Raw genomic sequence first — 16,903 nt, forward strand, 5'->3', positions numbered from 1 at the left:
CGTCCTGTTCGCTCCTTGGCTCTTGCCGAGGGGAATAACAGCCACAGCAGTGACAACGGAGGTCTAACGTGTCAGGTGCAACCTCTGCCCAGTGCTGTCTACCTCCCAGACAGGAGAGAAAATCATGCCTGAGACAGGACACAACCGGAACGAGCAGGCGCCATCATCAAGTCACAGAGCCCATCAGCACCGGCTGGTCTATGAAAGCCTTGGATCAAGGGTCCCATTCAAAGGCAACGAAGACGCAGAGACAATGGCAAATCAAAACCTGGCAGGGCTTCTGGAATAATTTAATTCCTCTCTCCAGAATTTAGATGCTATAGCAAGAAACACAGGCGAGAGCTCCTTCACACCAAGGCGTGAGCATATGCCTGCCTCTCAGTGCATGTATTTTTAGACACAATATCATGGGTAAGGCAGCCTGTGCACTCAGCAACAGCATTTGCTTCCCTACGTTGGTGCAGCCTCCTTTCCATGCTGAGAGCAGCTGATGAGCAGAGGAAGCAGTCCACATTGCTCACCAAGCCAAAGGTCAGGGAGGAGGACCCCAAACCAGAATCCATTGTCTCTGTGCTCAGAAAGCATTAAATACATTTTCAAGATGTGTTCCAAAATGAGGTCATGCTGTGTGGCAATGTATTCACTTCCTATCTTTCCACATCTGAGAGCAAGACCAAGAATAGAAATCACACCTTGAGAAAGGCAATGCGAACACCGTAGACCAAAGGACAAACATATTGGAATGGGATCTTTACTATTAAACATGCACTAAACTTTTGAACTCCTCTAAACAATAATGTTCATGAAGACCAAGAAGGGGATGGAGTTTTATGGCAGATTTAGATGCACTTTAAATTTGGATATTCTTCCCATTCACTTCAAGCCTCAAATACTTAAAATAACAAACACAACAGAAAACTAGCCCAGCTCATTAAAATGTGATAAACTAGAAAGCAAAGAGATAAGCTTTGCCTTTGTGAACAAATTAAATGTAATCTGGTATATTCTTGTCTGATCTGGAGAATATTTTCCTTTGCATGGAGATTAAAATATTTTAAAAGACTTCCTTAAATTTTTCATATTAAAGTGCTTATGAAATATGTATGTGGACATATTTGTACTTATACAAAATTCTCAAGTTAATTTAAATTTGTGGGAGAAATCCAAGGAATAGTAGGTCAAACAATCAAAAAAAAAAATACAAAAACATCCCTAACCACATAACAATCTCTCTAAAGTTTCATATACTTGCAGAGTAGAGATGGACTGAATGGTGATGAATAAAAATAATGTTTCAAAACAATATCACAAATGAAATTACTTTAAAAAGAACAAAATGCCTACCTACCATATTTTTTGAGTCAGAATTTCTGTCTGAATTTTTTTAATGTTGCATATGAGTAATCTATAAAAGGGAGTTACAGGATGGATTATTTCCAACTCTGCAGATAAGCATCCGGAGTTTTTATTTTCCTTTAAGGGTAGAAACAGTTTACAATTTCACATTGTAAATCTCGCTAGCACTGAATGGCGCTCTCACAGGGATTGACAAAGGAAGGATAATTCATGTCAGACCAAAAGACTTCTTTCAGTCAGTTTCATGCAGTTTTCTCCCAACAGATCTGGGCCAAAATGAATGTAGAATCTCGAGCTGAACTATCCATCACATTTGCCTAGTCTTTCAATTAATGACACTGCAATCAGATCGATAGAATGTAATAAGAAAAGAGCTTTGCATTTCTATACCTATTAATTCGCTGAGTAACTCCAGCAGTAAAACGTGACTTGAAAGGAAAAGCACTTAAGGAAAATGAATTCTCCTTAGCAATGACTCTCTGACCTGAAAATGAACACGGAGCTTCTATCTTCCAACCCAGGTTATTAGGATATAAAGATACCATTGCATTTCCAAGATCAAACTTGTTCTTTTTTCACGAGATTCTCTGTAATACACTAACACCACCCCAGGTCTAATCAAACAGGTCATTTTTCAAAATTTTGCAACAAACATCCTTGAGATGCACGTTAGGATATCTGCAAGGGAAGCTGGTGTTCTCCACTTCCTGGGTCACCCTGAACGACCAGATTTCTGATCTCGGTTTCCTGAGATATTCTGCACAGAGGAATTGGACCAAACAGGGAAGGGATGGTGAGAATGCTCATGGTGCTCAGCTACACTCCGAATTATCGCATTGACTGGAGACTATGCAAACAGTGACCCACATCACAAGGCAACCTGGTGACAGCATGCGCCCTATTTCTCACTAGCAAGGAAGGACTAGGAAAGCAAAGGAAGAGGATGGGGCACAGAAGGGATGGCCTGAAGTGGTCTCTATAGTTCTGTGCACATCTGGATTTTAATGTCACTGGACCTTCAAAACAGCAGCTTCACTCATAAAAAACTAGACTCTCTACTAAATCGAGGCTGTGCCATAATTCAATCCTCCACTGGTGTGGTAGAAAGAACATTTGTTGTATTGCCAGACAAGGAAGGGTTTGAATCTCAGCTCTATTAAACACTAGTTAGCACCTCAGGACCTCAGATTTTTATTAGCAAAATAGGGATATTATTGCTCAACTTCAAGGGCTTCTGTGAGAGTTGAAAGAGATAATGTGTGTAAGCACATGGCACAAAACAGTCTACCCTTTCTCGTCCCAATCCTCTATTTCCACATGTAAAACAGCTCTGAAAACACAATCTTACTGTGCAGATTAAATGATATAATTTACATAAAGAGCTCTACGCACTGTTCAGCACTATACAACTGAAGGGTAATATTATTATTGACATAAAAATAGCAATAATGCATTTAAAAACAGAACATGCTATTTATAATAAAACATGAAGGATGAATAATACAATACAGGGCCAGATAAATGTGTCAAACCTAAAGGGAAATAGCAGTCATTTCTACTGGAAAAAGACTGTCACATGAATCAGCCACCATCAACCAGTCTTCCAGTGGATCTTAATCTCAGTTGTACATGGAGGTACCTTCCTTTGAAAGTGAAAATAAAAAAAATAAAAAAAAAAAACAAGTAAGGATCTAAAGTTCCACAATGAAATTATAGGAAGAAACCTAGCAATGTGTCAGAAGTAGTAAAAACATCCCCGCAAAGTGTTCCCTGTGTTTGGGGGAAAGTATCGATTTATGCATTTAAGAGGTATTTTTCTATGAGCAAAATATTCACAAAGAACAGTAAAGGTGAGGTGTTCAGAAAGATAATTTTGCCCTCAAAGAGCTTAGACTCTAAAGAAGACAAATTTTAATGATAAAATGAAAATAATGACTAGTGTTAAGTGAGAAAGATACCACTAGTCTTGGAACGGCGCTTTGTGGTAATTGGTATTTGACGTCTGCAATATCAGAAGTATATTTTAAGGGACCCTTTTCATTACTTTGTCAAGATGATCATTAACTAATGAAATGAGACAATGAATAGAGAGCTTAAAATAATTGCTACAAAATATCGAGCTTTATTAAGACATCAAGTTCATTATCCACGCATGGTTGATAGAAAACATTGGGAGGCTTATAGAAACTAGAAAACTAATTCAATAGGTATGGTTAACTGAAGAGGATGTCTGCTGCTTTTAAGGGAAGAAAATAATAATAGCCACCACTTAAAAAGCACTTACACCGGGCCAGGCAATTTATACTGTGCTAAGAGTTTTATGTCTGACGACCCACTTCATCTTCTCAATATCCCTACGAGGTCTGTGCTATTGTTACCATCAGTTTTACAGAGGAAGAAACTAGAGCACAGAGAAGTCAAGTGACTTGCCCAAGATCACAGAGCATATGATAAAGCCAATGTCACATCCAAGGAGACTAATGAAACTGTCAAAGCATTTAAGGTCCCCTTCTTGACCACTCTCATCTTTCTTTTCTCCTTAGAACCTCATCAAAATGAATTTCAGTACCAAGTAGAACCCAATGGCCCTCAAGCTAGGTCTGTCATGGGTGAAATCTGAAAGAAAAGATAATCTCCCAAGTCAAGTGAAACTTCAGAAACAAAGTGTCTAAGTGTGAACTGAGTCATTTGATGAGTGCATCCATTCAACACCTAACACTGAGTATGGCCCTACCACGTATCATGCAGTGGGTTCCTGCCCCACCAAAGCTTACCGGCTCAGGAAGCAGGTATAATTAAAGCCATCTCACTGTGACGAGAAAGGGCTGTTAGGAAAGCCAGAGTCACGTTTTCCACCTGGGGCAACTTTCAGGAGAGCAAGTTCCTGAGATCAGGAATGGCTGGATCCGATACCCTGGAGCGCAGTCTCTAGAACTCGTGAGTATTTCCATGCTTTCTAATATGTGTCCATGAAAAGTACCTGGGTTTCTTCTCTGACACTGTGTGGTGTGTGCAGCTGACCAGGACTCCCTCTTGAGTACCTGGAGATGCATGTTCTCGCTTCTCAAACAACCTGCTCTGGCCCAGGTGCTGCAAAGGGAAGGAAGGCACGGCCCTTTCTCCTCTCTGCCCTGACGTTGAATGGAAACTAAAGGAGGAAATTCTGTAGCGATTCCAGTCATGCAGCTACGCACATCTTAATGTCTCCTACTCTCCTTATTACAACAAGAACATCCTTGCTACCAAAGCTTTAAGGGAAAAGAAATACAGAGATGACAAAATTTTCCATAATCGTCATCATCAGGGATAGCTACATGGTATTTTAATAAATCTCCTTCTTAGTCTTTACATAGGTGGGTCCTTACCCATAAATCTGCACATTTCTAACAATGTATGGATCGTAATTTAGTTTCTCTTCCTACCTGTTCAGGTGAACAACATATCCGGAGCGTTTCTGATATCTAAATATGCTTCTAACACATTTTAAAGGATTATATAATATTTTGACATCTAAATATACCTCAAACACATTTTAAATGATTATATTATATGATATAATATTTAAAGGATTATATAATATTTGATCATTTCTCCAAAATTGAGCACTTAGAATGCTTTCAGATTTTAGATTACATCTAAGACTGTGAGACACCCTTCAGCTATCCTTCCTTCATAGAGAGTAGGAGCAGGGTTATTGAATTAAAGTACTTTCATTTTTTTCATGTATTACTTAGGAGTTTTCTAGAAAGTTTTGCCAATTTACCTAGCTATTGGATGGGGTTTCCATTTCTCACTGGCCTTGGGTTTTGCTTTATTTATTGTAACATCTACTACTTCTTAGCAGTGCTGTTTCACTTGTATTGCTTGAATTGCAGTGAATTGCACTGATATTATGAGAGTTCGTTGACCATTTCTTCTTTTCATTTTACGACCTATCCCTGGCCTTTGCCATTTTCTCTGTTGTGTTGCTATTATTTTTCTTACTGACTTGTGAGACATACTTACATGTATGTGTATAGAGGTGTGTGTGTAAACCCTGTAGGCATACTCAAATTTGTGCTCTCCTTAGTCATCACAAATACATTTTCTCCTCCCCACTCCCAAGTACTAGGGACTGAACCAGGGATGCTCTCCCACCAAGATCCACACCCAGCCCATTTTATTTTTTGAGACTGATCTTGCTACCTCAGAGTTTGAGGCTGGCCTCAAATTTGCAATGCTCCTGCCAGAGCCTCTGATATTGCTCTGCTCACCACCATCCCTGGCACAGATACATTTTCTACTTTGGCTTCTATTTTTAATTTATAGAACTTTCATATTCTACATATGCAATTTTTTAATATTTTCCTTTATGATAGCATCAGATGCTTTTATACTTTGAGATACTTTTCCCTCAAAATCAAATATTCACCTATATTCTTTTAAAATTATTTTTATGCAAAATTTTTGCTTGGAAGAATCTACCTGTTTTTGTTTTGTAAGATATAACTTAAGGATTTTATTTTCCCTTTTTTGGAGCGGGGGGGTACTAGGGTTTGAACTCAGGGACACTCAACTACCAAACCACATCTCTGCCCTATTTGTATTTTAATTAGAGACAGGGTCTCACTGAGTTGCTTAACACCTTGCTTTTGCTGAGGCTTGGTTAGAACTCTCCATCCTCCTGCCTCAGCCTCCTGAATCACAGGGATTAGAGGCATGTGCCTGGCTTCTTTTCCTTTTAATTGACAAATTTTCTACCATCCCTCCTCTTCTATATTGATATTTCGAATATGCTAAAGTCATATATACATTTATATATATATTCAGACCTGTTTGAGGGTCATGAGTTCTATTCAGATGTTTGTGTTTAAATCCTCTATAGTAAGTGAAACTGTCAAAGCATTGAAAGCACTTTTCTATTTCATCCACATGAGGATCAAAAGACTTGCAAAAGCTTCCCATGGTTTAAACAGTGTGCCGGGTGTTATTGCTGATTTGAGGTTTGATAAGACAGCAGTAAAAACTTGCGGCCTTGGGATTGGCCATACTGGCAAAGGGTCTGAAATTGAATTCAGAGGGGTTGAGATTGGAGCAGAAGATTCCACCTCAAGGCAACCAGGGAAACCAGTAGTCAGAGAGGTTAATCAAACAAAACTCTGCAGGACAGTGTCAAGGCCCAAGTACTGCTGAGAGCATTTATAAATTAAAGTTGGAAGGGATCAGACCAAGTTTGAGCTCTATTCACAGGACTAGGTGTAAACAGGGACCAAAGCACATCAAAGAAAAGAAGGTAGACTGTGCAGGGGTCAAGGGTTGGGGGCTTCAGGCCCATCTCTGGGTCCAGCACATGGGCAATGCATGGATGGAAAGAATAGGTCAAAGCTAAAGAGCACAAATCCATTTAAGCATCTCTTCTGAAGAAGCTGAACTACAGTTTCTATTTTCCCAATACATGGTGAACGTACCGTAGGCAGCTGACTTGGGTAATTTAAATTCCCTTGTTTTTCATTGGTTCCAAGAGAGAATTTTGACTAACAAAAACAGAGGATCCCTGCCTCAGTTCACCACCTTCTTTTGCAGGGTCAGGAATCAACTCAAGTGGAAAGAACGAAAACCGAAACAGCTCATTTACCAGAAGCGTGCTAGTATGGAAAATGTGAGTTCTCAGTTTTGGAAAGCAGGTCAGTTTGACCAACCAGCATCATCAAAAAGAAGAACGCTTTTCCTGTTCAAGATGCAGGAACAGGGGCTGGGGAGATAGCTCAGTCGGTAGAGTGCTTGCCTTGTAAGCACAAGGCCCTGGGTTCGATCCCCAGCACCCAAAGAAAGAAAAAGAAAAAGATGCAGGAACAGAAAGGTTGCAACACAACAATAGAAAAACTCAGCATCTTCAGTTTTCTACTGCAGTTTTGACAGGACATCAACATGTCCCACGAGGCCACCAAACTGCACTGTCCATATGGAATGTTTCTGGGAATGCATAGGGAGTACTGTGTAGTGGCTTTTGCTGTAAGATGAGCAAAGCTTGAGCCTGGCAATACTAATAACTGGCTCTGTGATCTTGGTAAGATTCCCAACCTCTCTGTGTCTCAGGGTCATCACCTACAACACAGGCATAGTTATTGTGTTCATCTCATAGGGTTATTGTAATAACTCAATCAGAAAATGCATATGTACTCTATATGGACCTGCATATGAGTAGGTTGGCCTACAAAATACTGGCCTGTGATTGGAAGCAGGAGAGAGTACAGGCTGCAGAACTAAACCAGGTCCAAACACCAGCTCTACCACTTGTTTGCTTGGTATTGCCTCTCTCTGGGCCTCTTCCATACAGCGGTCCTACCAATGCAGTCAGATCCATTGCATAAGGCTGTCATAAAGATTAATTGAAAGAATCTGCAGAGCCACTTGGAGCAGTGCCTGCCCTTGTCTGTAAAGATTAGCTGTTTTGTTGCTGCCATTTTAATATGCAGAATGTGAAGCTAAAATCCTTAGGTCAAAAATCAGTAAGAAACTGAAAACATGAAATAAGGAGGAATTTCTCTTCCTTTGGAAACCTACTGTAACTACAGCTCATCTTCCTCATGGATTCCCCCTCCATAATGGGAATCCACATAGCAATAAAGTGGATTCCTGTAGCAATGCTAGAGGCATCCCACACACAATCGCAGGCAAGGCAGCACCTTAAAACAGCTCGGATGACCGTTTCAAGGCTCTCTGAGTTCACTGAAAGGGCACAGGATGTCTCTGCTCCAGACTGACAGCTGGCATTCTCTACTGCTTTTGGGGGGAGCCTGTGAGTGATTTCAGAGTCACTAGCCAGGAAACCTCTTGGTCTCTGACAAGAATTCTAAGGAGACCTCAGATATCCTGATCCCCAGGACCACACATTTCTATGTACTCGAAATTTTATTTTGAAATTCTTTCATCCATCCATCATTTGCTTTGGAATACCTTGGCTAGGGTTAAACATATTGTGGTGAACCAAACAAATTAGGTGCCTGACTAATTTACATTCTAAAGGGAGAAGCAAACATGAATCAGGGAACCACAGAGGTAAATAAATAATTACGAATTGTGATATAAGTATCCTAGTTGAAAAGAGAAGGATTGATGATGTGGATCTGCAGTGGAGACCTCCCGGAGGAAGGGACGTGTAAACCGATTGGAAGCATTATGTGTATATAAGAAGCAACACCAGCTTTGAGTGTAAAATCTTCATGAACATTAGCTTGGAAAGAAGCAACCCACCAGCTTGATGAAATTACTGAGAGGGCCCACTAGCAACTACACTGAGTTGGTTAAGTACCATGCTCGCCAACGCTAGAGCCCCGACTACCAAGGTTTGCCAGGAGACAAAGAAAATCAAACTCAGGTCTCATTCAGCCCACCCCAAGGAAGGCAGGCAACCAGGGCAGCCAGGATTCTTTCTCGTGAGTCAATTTCTACTGCAGTTCCTGGTATGTGTCACGTAGAAGGGGAGCTATTTTTGGAGAAGGACCAGCACAAAACTCCATCCTTATGAATCATAGACACCTGGGGAGGGGTTGGGGAAGGACGGAGGTTACGGGTGACAACTTGGATAGGAGAGGACCCTGGGGAAGAAAGGAACAAAATCTCAAATTCCTACATAATCTACACCCAAGCTATTTCTCCCAAATTCTCTTCATTCTACCAATTTAAATCCAGCACCTCCCTCAAAAGCCAATTTGAGACTGGCCTTGTTCCACCACCACACCCTCAAGTCCTGTTGTGCGCCATCTCCCCCCAGACCCAGACTTCCTTTGCACTGTGCTGCATTGTTCTCAAAGTCACTTAGGGAATTATTTTCTTGCCCACTCAATAAGATGATATACTTCTCAAAGACCAGGACTATTCCTCTACTTCTTTTGTATTCCCCGGTGCTCAGCTTAGTATTGTTTCCATTCTAGGCACTTAACATATCAATGCCTGTTGGATAAATGAATGGTTTAATTAATCCATGTATCTGTAAGATTTCAGTAGTTGGTGGGAATAAAAGGAAGTACTATGAATATAACAAAATTGAGCCATCCCTGGCTAAGGCTGGAGAGTCACCTTTAGGAGAGCATTCAATACTGTGTGTTGGTTCTTATTTAAACAGAGAGCATTAGGTGCTATATCTGGAGATTTTCATCAGTCGAGGGTAATTGAAGGGCACCTCCACCTAGTGACATGTTATAGGCTAGAGAGATCTTTCAAAGCCCTTTCCATTCCAAACCCTGATTCTATGGATTCTAATTTTTGCTTTCTCAATCCAGAGAACCCCTGGCAAGAACGCTAGCCAGTCCTCAGAAGCCAGTCCCTAGAAAGAGACCGAACACACCAGGTATCCCCGTCTCTGGAATGAAACCCCACTCCCCCACCAAATCAAAGCATATTCTCGGAGACCACCAAGATGCAGTCATTGATTTAGTCTCACTAATACTATGATAGACAGGAGCAGGGAGGAGAAATAGTTGCATTAAACTATTTGTTTAAAAACAAAACAAGGAATGCTGAGTGCAGAGTTCTGTACCATTTTATCCTCTTCCAGTCTTATTGGAGGTGCAGCCCGAAGGGATCTTTCCATGAGGTCTTAAAGGGTGGAAGTGATTTTATGTAGGTTTATTATTCTCATTTAGAAGTCTCAGCTCTTATATTCCTGGTTAGGATTAAAGGGTTCCTTTTCTATTTACTTCTAACAAGTTTTAATAAAGAATTTGGAATATAAAACTTGCCTGTCTGAAGGCACCAGTAGTCCATCAAATCTGATGCCTCTGCCTCAGAAGATGGAAGATACTGAAACAAAGGGCCAGACACTGCCTAGCCAGTCAACTCAGAGCAGCAGCCAGGCCGCAGGACAGGAAAGTCTGAGCTTCGACACATAAAGCATCCATCACTCTCCAGACTCACCCAGCACAAAAGGCTTGGTTTTCTCCCATTAGGCAGCACGGTGTGCCCCCTTATAGACCCCTTGTCACACTCTGTGACCTCCTCGGTTGGTGTGGCCTTTGTTTCCTTTTCTCATTTCAAAATGACTCAGCTGGCACTGCATTGAAGCCTGGCCAAGTTTGCCTTTTAAAAATTGCACCCTCTTGAAAGTCTTGGTGGAGTTTTTTATTAGGCAGATGCTATGCTTGAAAGTTGTAAGAAAGCATTGTTTTCACATATATTGTTGTCTACCTGGGGACAGGGGGAAAAAAAAAAACATGCATAGTCTTTACACAAAGCGATAGAACTGCATTTCCCAAAACAGTTCCTACTAGCAAAGGAGTCATTCTGCTCCCTTGGACCATTCTAGTCTCACTTAGTACCTTCTTCAGCCTGCCCAGCCCAGCTGGAGTGCAGGGGAATCAATTCACTGATGAAGGAAGTATGGAGAGGCAGATTTCTTCCACACAGCAGCAACTGGTAGCATGGATCATGAGACACGGTAGGGAGGGGCAGTGAAAACCTCAGTGAGCTTCTGAGTCCATTATACATTCAGCCTGGAATGATGACCCCTAATTTATTTTAGCTGCGTTGCTCTTTGGTAGAGATGTCCTCAATCCCACTCTGAAGATCTCAGCATACTTTTCTGTTATTCTTCTTGCCTTTAAACCAGGAATCTGGCTCATTCTCTATCTGTTGAGTCGTTAATCTACTCTAACATTCCCCTCACCATAACCATCTGCTCTACCTTGAATTTTTTACCTCTTCACTCTCTTCTGCTTTAGCTTGCTCTCTTGGCTCATTCTGTAATCTTTTTTTTTTTTTTTCTTTTTTGAATTCATGACCATCCAAGTAGGACTAGCCCATAATTTCTTTCTTTTTTTTTTTTAATTTATTTTTATTGTAAACAAATGGGATACATGTTGATTCTCTGTTTGTACATGGAGTAAAGGCATCATACATCTACATAGGGTAATGTAGTTTGATTCATTCTGTTATTTTTTCCCTACTTCATCTGTAATCTTTAATTTCTCTTCTTTCTGTCTGGTTGCTTATGTGTGGGGGCAGACAATAGAGGTGATATAGGCTATTATTCATGAGTAGCTTCAAGGGTAACGTGAGAAATGCCTCATCTCCTGACCCCTCTTAGCATAAGAATTGCTGATAAAATTCTGAACTGAAAAGGGAAGTTCTTCTGATACAGAGAGCTACTCACTCTGGAGGAGCTTTTTGGAGAAAGGATCTAGTTGGGTGGAGTTTGGGGTTGTTCCTAAAAAAATAAATAATTAAAAAATAAAAAGGTTTTTAAAATAAAATAGAATAAAATAAAAAGGTTTCATACAAAGGATAATCTTGATTATAATTAAGACCACCAATTCACTACCATCCCCAACAACCTCTGAAAATGGCAACCCATATTCAAAATAACAGTAAAACATCATGGTAGCCAAGAGTTTAATGGCTCCACCTCTGAGTAAACTAGGGTTCTTTCACCTCCTCACCTTCAGATTCAGCCTCAGATGAGCTGTAGCAGCAGAAGGTGCGCAGTAGGGAGAAGGAACACAAATCGCCCACGGGCTACCTAACTGCTCTCTAATTACCCCAGAGTTGCCAGTAAGGAGAGAGGGCAGCCCCAGTGAGACACCTAGAACTGTGGCCCATAGAGAGCTGTATCCAACAGTCACCACTCCTATGGTAAAATGCCCTGGTCCCCGCAGACCCAGGGATACCAAGCAACTTCTCATTCCTGACCTCCCTGAGCCATCTCTTCCATGGCAGAGGCTCCAGCTCCCATGTTCTCCACTGATACTGTTCATATACATTCCTTCTGCCAACCCATATGCCTCCCAGGAACACCAGACAAATGCTCCCAAAGTCCTGCTGGGCACCCACTGGCCCCCGCGAAACTCATATTCAATATGGCTGAAGAAAGAACTCAACATCAGCACCCTTCTGTCCCACAGTGCCCAACCCTCCATGGCTCATGCTAATGACAGCTGACCATCCATGCAATCACTAGAGCCAGAAACCTGGGACTCACCCAGCCTCCTTCCTCTAAGTGACTCTTCATTCCCCATAACCAATCTTCCCAAACATCTCCAAAATCTCTCACCAATCTAGGTCTTTTCTTCCAATGCCTTAGCTGTAATCTTTATGTATGTCCTCAGTTTATCTTTTTAAATTTTTTTTTATTTTTACAGACTGCATTTTGATTCATTGTATGCAGATGGGGTACAATTTTTCACTTCTATGGTTGTATGATGTAGAGTCACACCATTTGTGTAATCATACATGTACATAGGGTGATGATGTATGTCTCATTCCACCATCTTTCATACTGCCCACCTCCTCCCCCGTCTCATTTCCCTCTATGTAATCCAAAGTTCCTCCATTCTTCTCTTACCCCCAATCTCCTCACCCCGTTTATGTGCCATTATCCACTTATCAGGGAAAACATTTGGCCTTTGGTTTTTTAGGATTGGCTTATTTCACTTAGCATGATATTCTCCCATTCCATCCATTTACCTGCAAATGCCATAATTTTATTCTTCTTTGTGGCTGAATAATATTCCATTGTGTATATATACCACAGTTTCTTTATCCATTCATTTATTGAAGGGCATCTAGCCTTGTTCCACAATCTAGCTATTGTGAATTGAACTGTTATGAACATTGATGTGGCTGCGTTACTGTAGTATACTGATGTTAAGTCCTTTGGGTGTAAACAAAGGAGTGGGATAAGTGGGTCAAAATGTGGGTCCATTCCAAGTTTTCTGAGAAATCTCCATACTGCTTTCCAGAGTGGCTGCACCAATTTGCAACTCTACCAGCAATCAGTTTATCTTGCTTAGACAGAAGTAGGATCTAAACCTTGCTTTCAATAATCGCAGTCTAATCCTTCTGTACATAAACAAGTGTTCTCTTTTTTAAAAATATCATTTTGCTGTTGTCAATTTTTTTTAAATCATGCATTGTTATTCTACTGCTTTCAAGATAAACGTCCACCTCCCTGGCTTGACATAGAAATCTCTTCAGTCTGCTCCTCCCCACTTCCTCAGACTCAATGTCTGCCAAAGTTCCGGAGTCACTGGGCTCCAGTTATATGGAGATGCATCCCCTGAATATGCCTACTCTCCTGGAATTCTTTCCTCTGTACACACCTTTCCCTCTATTTATAATGACCTTCCTTCCTCAGACTTTTATCTAGGCAACACCAACCCATCCATCAGAACTCAGCCCAGGTGTCATTTTTGCAAGCTCCCCTGGCACTTAGGTGCTTCTTTGCTTATGCATACCAAAGCTGCTTGCTCTCATTGCTCACCTAAAAATTATGAAATGCCCAGAAGATTGTTTGTACTTGTACATACCTGTCTTGCCTATTGCATGTGAGTGACAGAGTACAAAGACCGCACCATCCTTATGTTTTAGTACCCCTGTGCCTAACTGCCTTGCCCAGAGCAGTACCTGGAGTCAAGTCTATTGACCAGTCTTTTCTCAGAAGAAATTCTCTTCTTGGAGGGGAGACTTAAAGAGCAGCACAGTGAACTCTAACGAGCGCTTCTTTTTGAGGCAGAGCATCTCAGTTCTAGGCCAGATTTATGATCAGGAATGTGTGAGATTTAGAGTGAGGCACCAAAAACAGCCAACATCAGTTCAGCATTGATTATGCAGCTGCCTCCCTAGTAACCATGCTATGTGCATGATCTTAATTTTCCTCAAAGTCACCTGACATGACAAATACTAATATGCCACACACTTTTCAGATGAAGAATTTAAGTAACTCAGACCTTTGTTTCATGCTACTTCTCTTCGTCCTGGTTACAGAAAGCTAAAATGAGGTACCATAGTATAGAACTGAACCTTGAAGCTATAGAGGCCTACACAAACATAAGCTACCATAATTATAGAAAGCAGTGAAAGTTGTCATTGATGCTTTGCAATGAAGGGAAAAATGAGATAAAAATTTGACAAGATGAAGATGCGTCTTATTATGCACCTGAATTAAGAAGACTCCGCTGAAGTATGTCCCCAAACCAATGATACATTACAGTCAGTGGCCTAGGCACTCAATGGGTCCAAGCCTCTTGTCTTGCAAAGATGTAAAAGCAACATTCATAAAGCTGCACAATTAATTTTCAGAAAACTCACAACAACCAAGTTAATATCACCCCATTTGTTAGTCCCACATTGTCAAAAGAGAATATGAAATGCGGAGAGAGTGGGACTGATAAATGTGAGGGCTGTATTCAGATAGCACCTGAACATTTCAGAGCCAACCTTACACTCCAAACATGCTCCTGACATCTCTGCTCACAGACATTTTTAATTACCACATCTGTCTTTACGAGGCATCAAACTAATACCACATTCCACAAGGCCAACATGGAAAAAATAGAAATAATATTTATTCAGGGAACTGAACTTCATCAGAAGCATTATGATGTAATAGAAAAAGAACGAGTAGAAGCTTTTGGACCAAACAGATGTGGGTGGAAATCCTAGCTCTACCATTTCTAGATCTTTGGTATTGAAGTTTTGGTTTTCTCACCTCTAAAATGAGCAAAATTAACAAACAAAATAAAGTGATGCCTCATTATTGAGGAAATAAATTCTTTGCCACATCGTTCAATAAATGTTGGCTTCTCTTCTATTCATTAAGGGGTGTTGATAAATATATTATCCTTGGCCAACTGCCAAACCACAAAATAATTCTTTGTTTCTACTTTTAAGAAGTGACAACTTTTGCCTACTATAACTATACATAAATGTAGACACATGAAAGACACAAGATATGTTTTTTCCTTTTTCTTATCACAAGTATCGGGCCTACATTTGGGTGACTTCAGGGCCTTAAAACATTCACACTAAAGGATGGAGTTGAGTTAGCGTACAGCTTGTGTTTTGGGGCTATATGGAGAATTACACCCAGGGCCTCACACATGCTAGGCAAGTATTCTACCACTGAGCTTTATCACCAACCCAGATTTAGTATGTGTTTAGGGATGCTTAATTTTCCTGCATGACTCTTTCATAAGTCCAAAAAGAATGATAAAAGGCGATGAAGAAAACTTAACATAAGTTTGATACACTTTTGAATCCAGATCCTACTGATGACTAAGAATCTTGGTCCTAACATCAGACATAGGTTCAAATTTCACTTCAGCACATACTAGATGTGTGACCTTGGGCAAGTTACTTCTCTTTAGATGCAGAATTTCCTTATCTGTAGAATGGGCAGAACAGAACCTGTTTATGGACATTTGGTGAGAATTAAATCAATCAATGCATACAAAGTAGTTAGTAGCAGGCCCGACACATGCTCTGTGTTCAACAAAGGAAAGCTGTTACCAAAATGTACAGTAGATACATTGTTAAAAGGGGAAAGAAACATCAAAATAAGGGAAATATAAACCTGAGTCTATTGAGAGTTCTGTTTCTGTCATACCTTAGTTCTGAATTTAAAAGCTGGTATACAGGACTATATGGTACTTTGTATGGGGACCATCCCAAGGAGTTAATTTGTTCACATTTCTCGAATTCCATCATCTGCCTGGAAAACTCTCAAACACCAATCTATCTTTCATCCATTAAGAATCCTGTCAAATGTCTGCTAATCCCACTGACCTCTCACTCTGTGAAACATTCCTGGAATAACTAAAGGAAAAATGGCAATTTGTTCCAATCCTGCCTCATCAATTATTTTTTTCCAGGGCTGGGGGTCAAACCTGGAGTCTAGCATATGCTAGGCAAATGTTCTTTTGCTGAGTTACATCAGCAGCCCCAATCCAAGAAGGAGGAGGAGAAGGAGGAGGAGGAGGAGGGGGGGGGAGGAGGAGGAGGAGGAGGAGGAGGAGGAGGAGGAGGAGGAGGAGGAGGAGGAGGAGGAGGAGGGGGAGGAGGAGGAGGAGGAGGAGGAGGAGGAGGGGGAGGAGGAGGAGGAGGAGGGGGGGGGAGGAGGAGGAGGAGGAGGAGGAGGGGGAGGGGGAGGGGGAGGAGGAGGAGGAGGAGGAGGAGGGGGAGGGGGGGGAGGAGGAGGAGGAGGAGGAGGAGAAGAGGAACTAAAGACTACTCTGTCCATTTGAGTCCCCATGGTACCCACATGTACTTGAAGAATGTCCACTACTTTCTATCTGAAGCAGCTGTAGATGTGTGGAAATAATACTCAAATTTGCATCAGGAGATTGGGAGCTCAGACCCCAGCTCCTTGCTCATTCTGACTTGGGGACAGGTGCTTTATCATTTTCCTGATGTGCACATGGGAATAACATCCAGACAATGGAATATTGTTCAACATTAAAAAGAGATGAGCTATCAAGCCATAAAAAGACATGGAAACCTAACAGGCTACATACTGTATGATTTCAATTGTGTGACATTTTGGAAAAGGCACAACTATGGACACACTGAAAAGATTGGTTGTTGCCAGAAGTTAGGGAGAGGGAGGAACAGACAGGCAGAGCACAGAGGATTTTAGGGCAGTGAAATTATACTGAATGATTCTGTGATGGTGGATACCTGTCATTACACAGTTGTCAACCCCCATAGAATGTACAACAGCAAGAGTGAATCCTAATGTAAATTATGGACTTTGATTGATAATGGCATGTCAGAGCAGGTTCATCGATTGTAACAA

The 16,903-nt window shown here is 41.1% G+C and overlaps 1 protein-coding gene across 7 annotated transcripts in view; it reads right to left on the reverse strand.

Annotated features, from left to right (window-relative positions):
- The window catches only part of LOC306640373 (uncharacterized protein), a 258,856-nt gene that overhangs the window by 202,613 nt on the left and 39,340 nt on the right, over positions 1–16,903 (reverse strand). Inside the window, exon 1 of one of the 7 annotated variants that reach the window (XM_079104576.1) lies at positions 1–10,667. The exons of the other annotated variants lie outside the window; for them this stretch is intronic. The gene's annotated coding sequence lies outside the window, so the exon portion shown is untranslated. Of the gene's footprint in view, positions 10,668–16,903 lie in introns of those variants that run through there. 7 annotated transcript variants of the gene reach the window in all.

This window comes from Sciurus vulgaris, assembly GCF_902686455.1.
Source record: "Sciurus vulgaris genome assembly, chromosome: 11".
Lineage (NCBI taxonomy): Eukaryota > Metazoa > Chordata > Mammalia > Rodentia > Sciuridae > Sciurus > Sciurus vulgaris.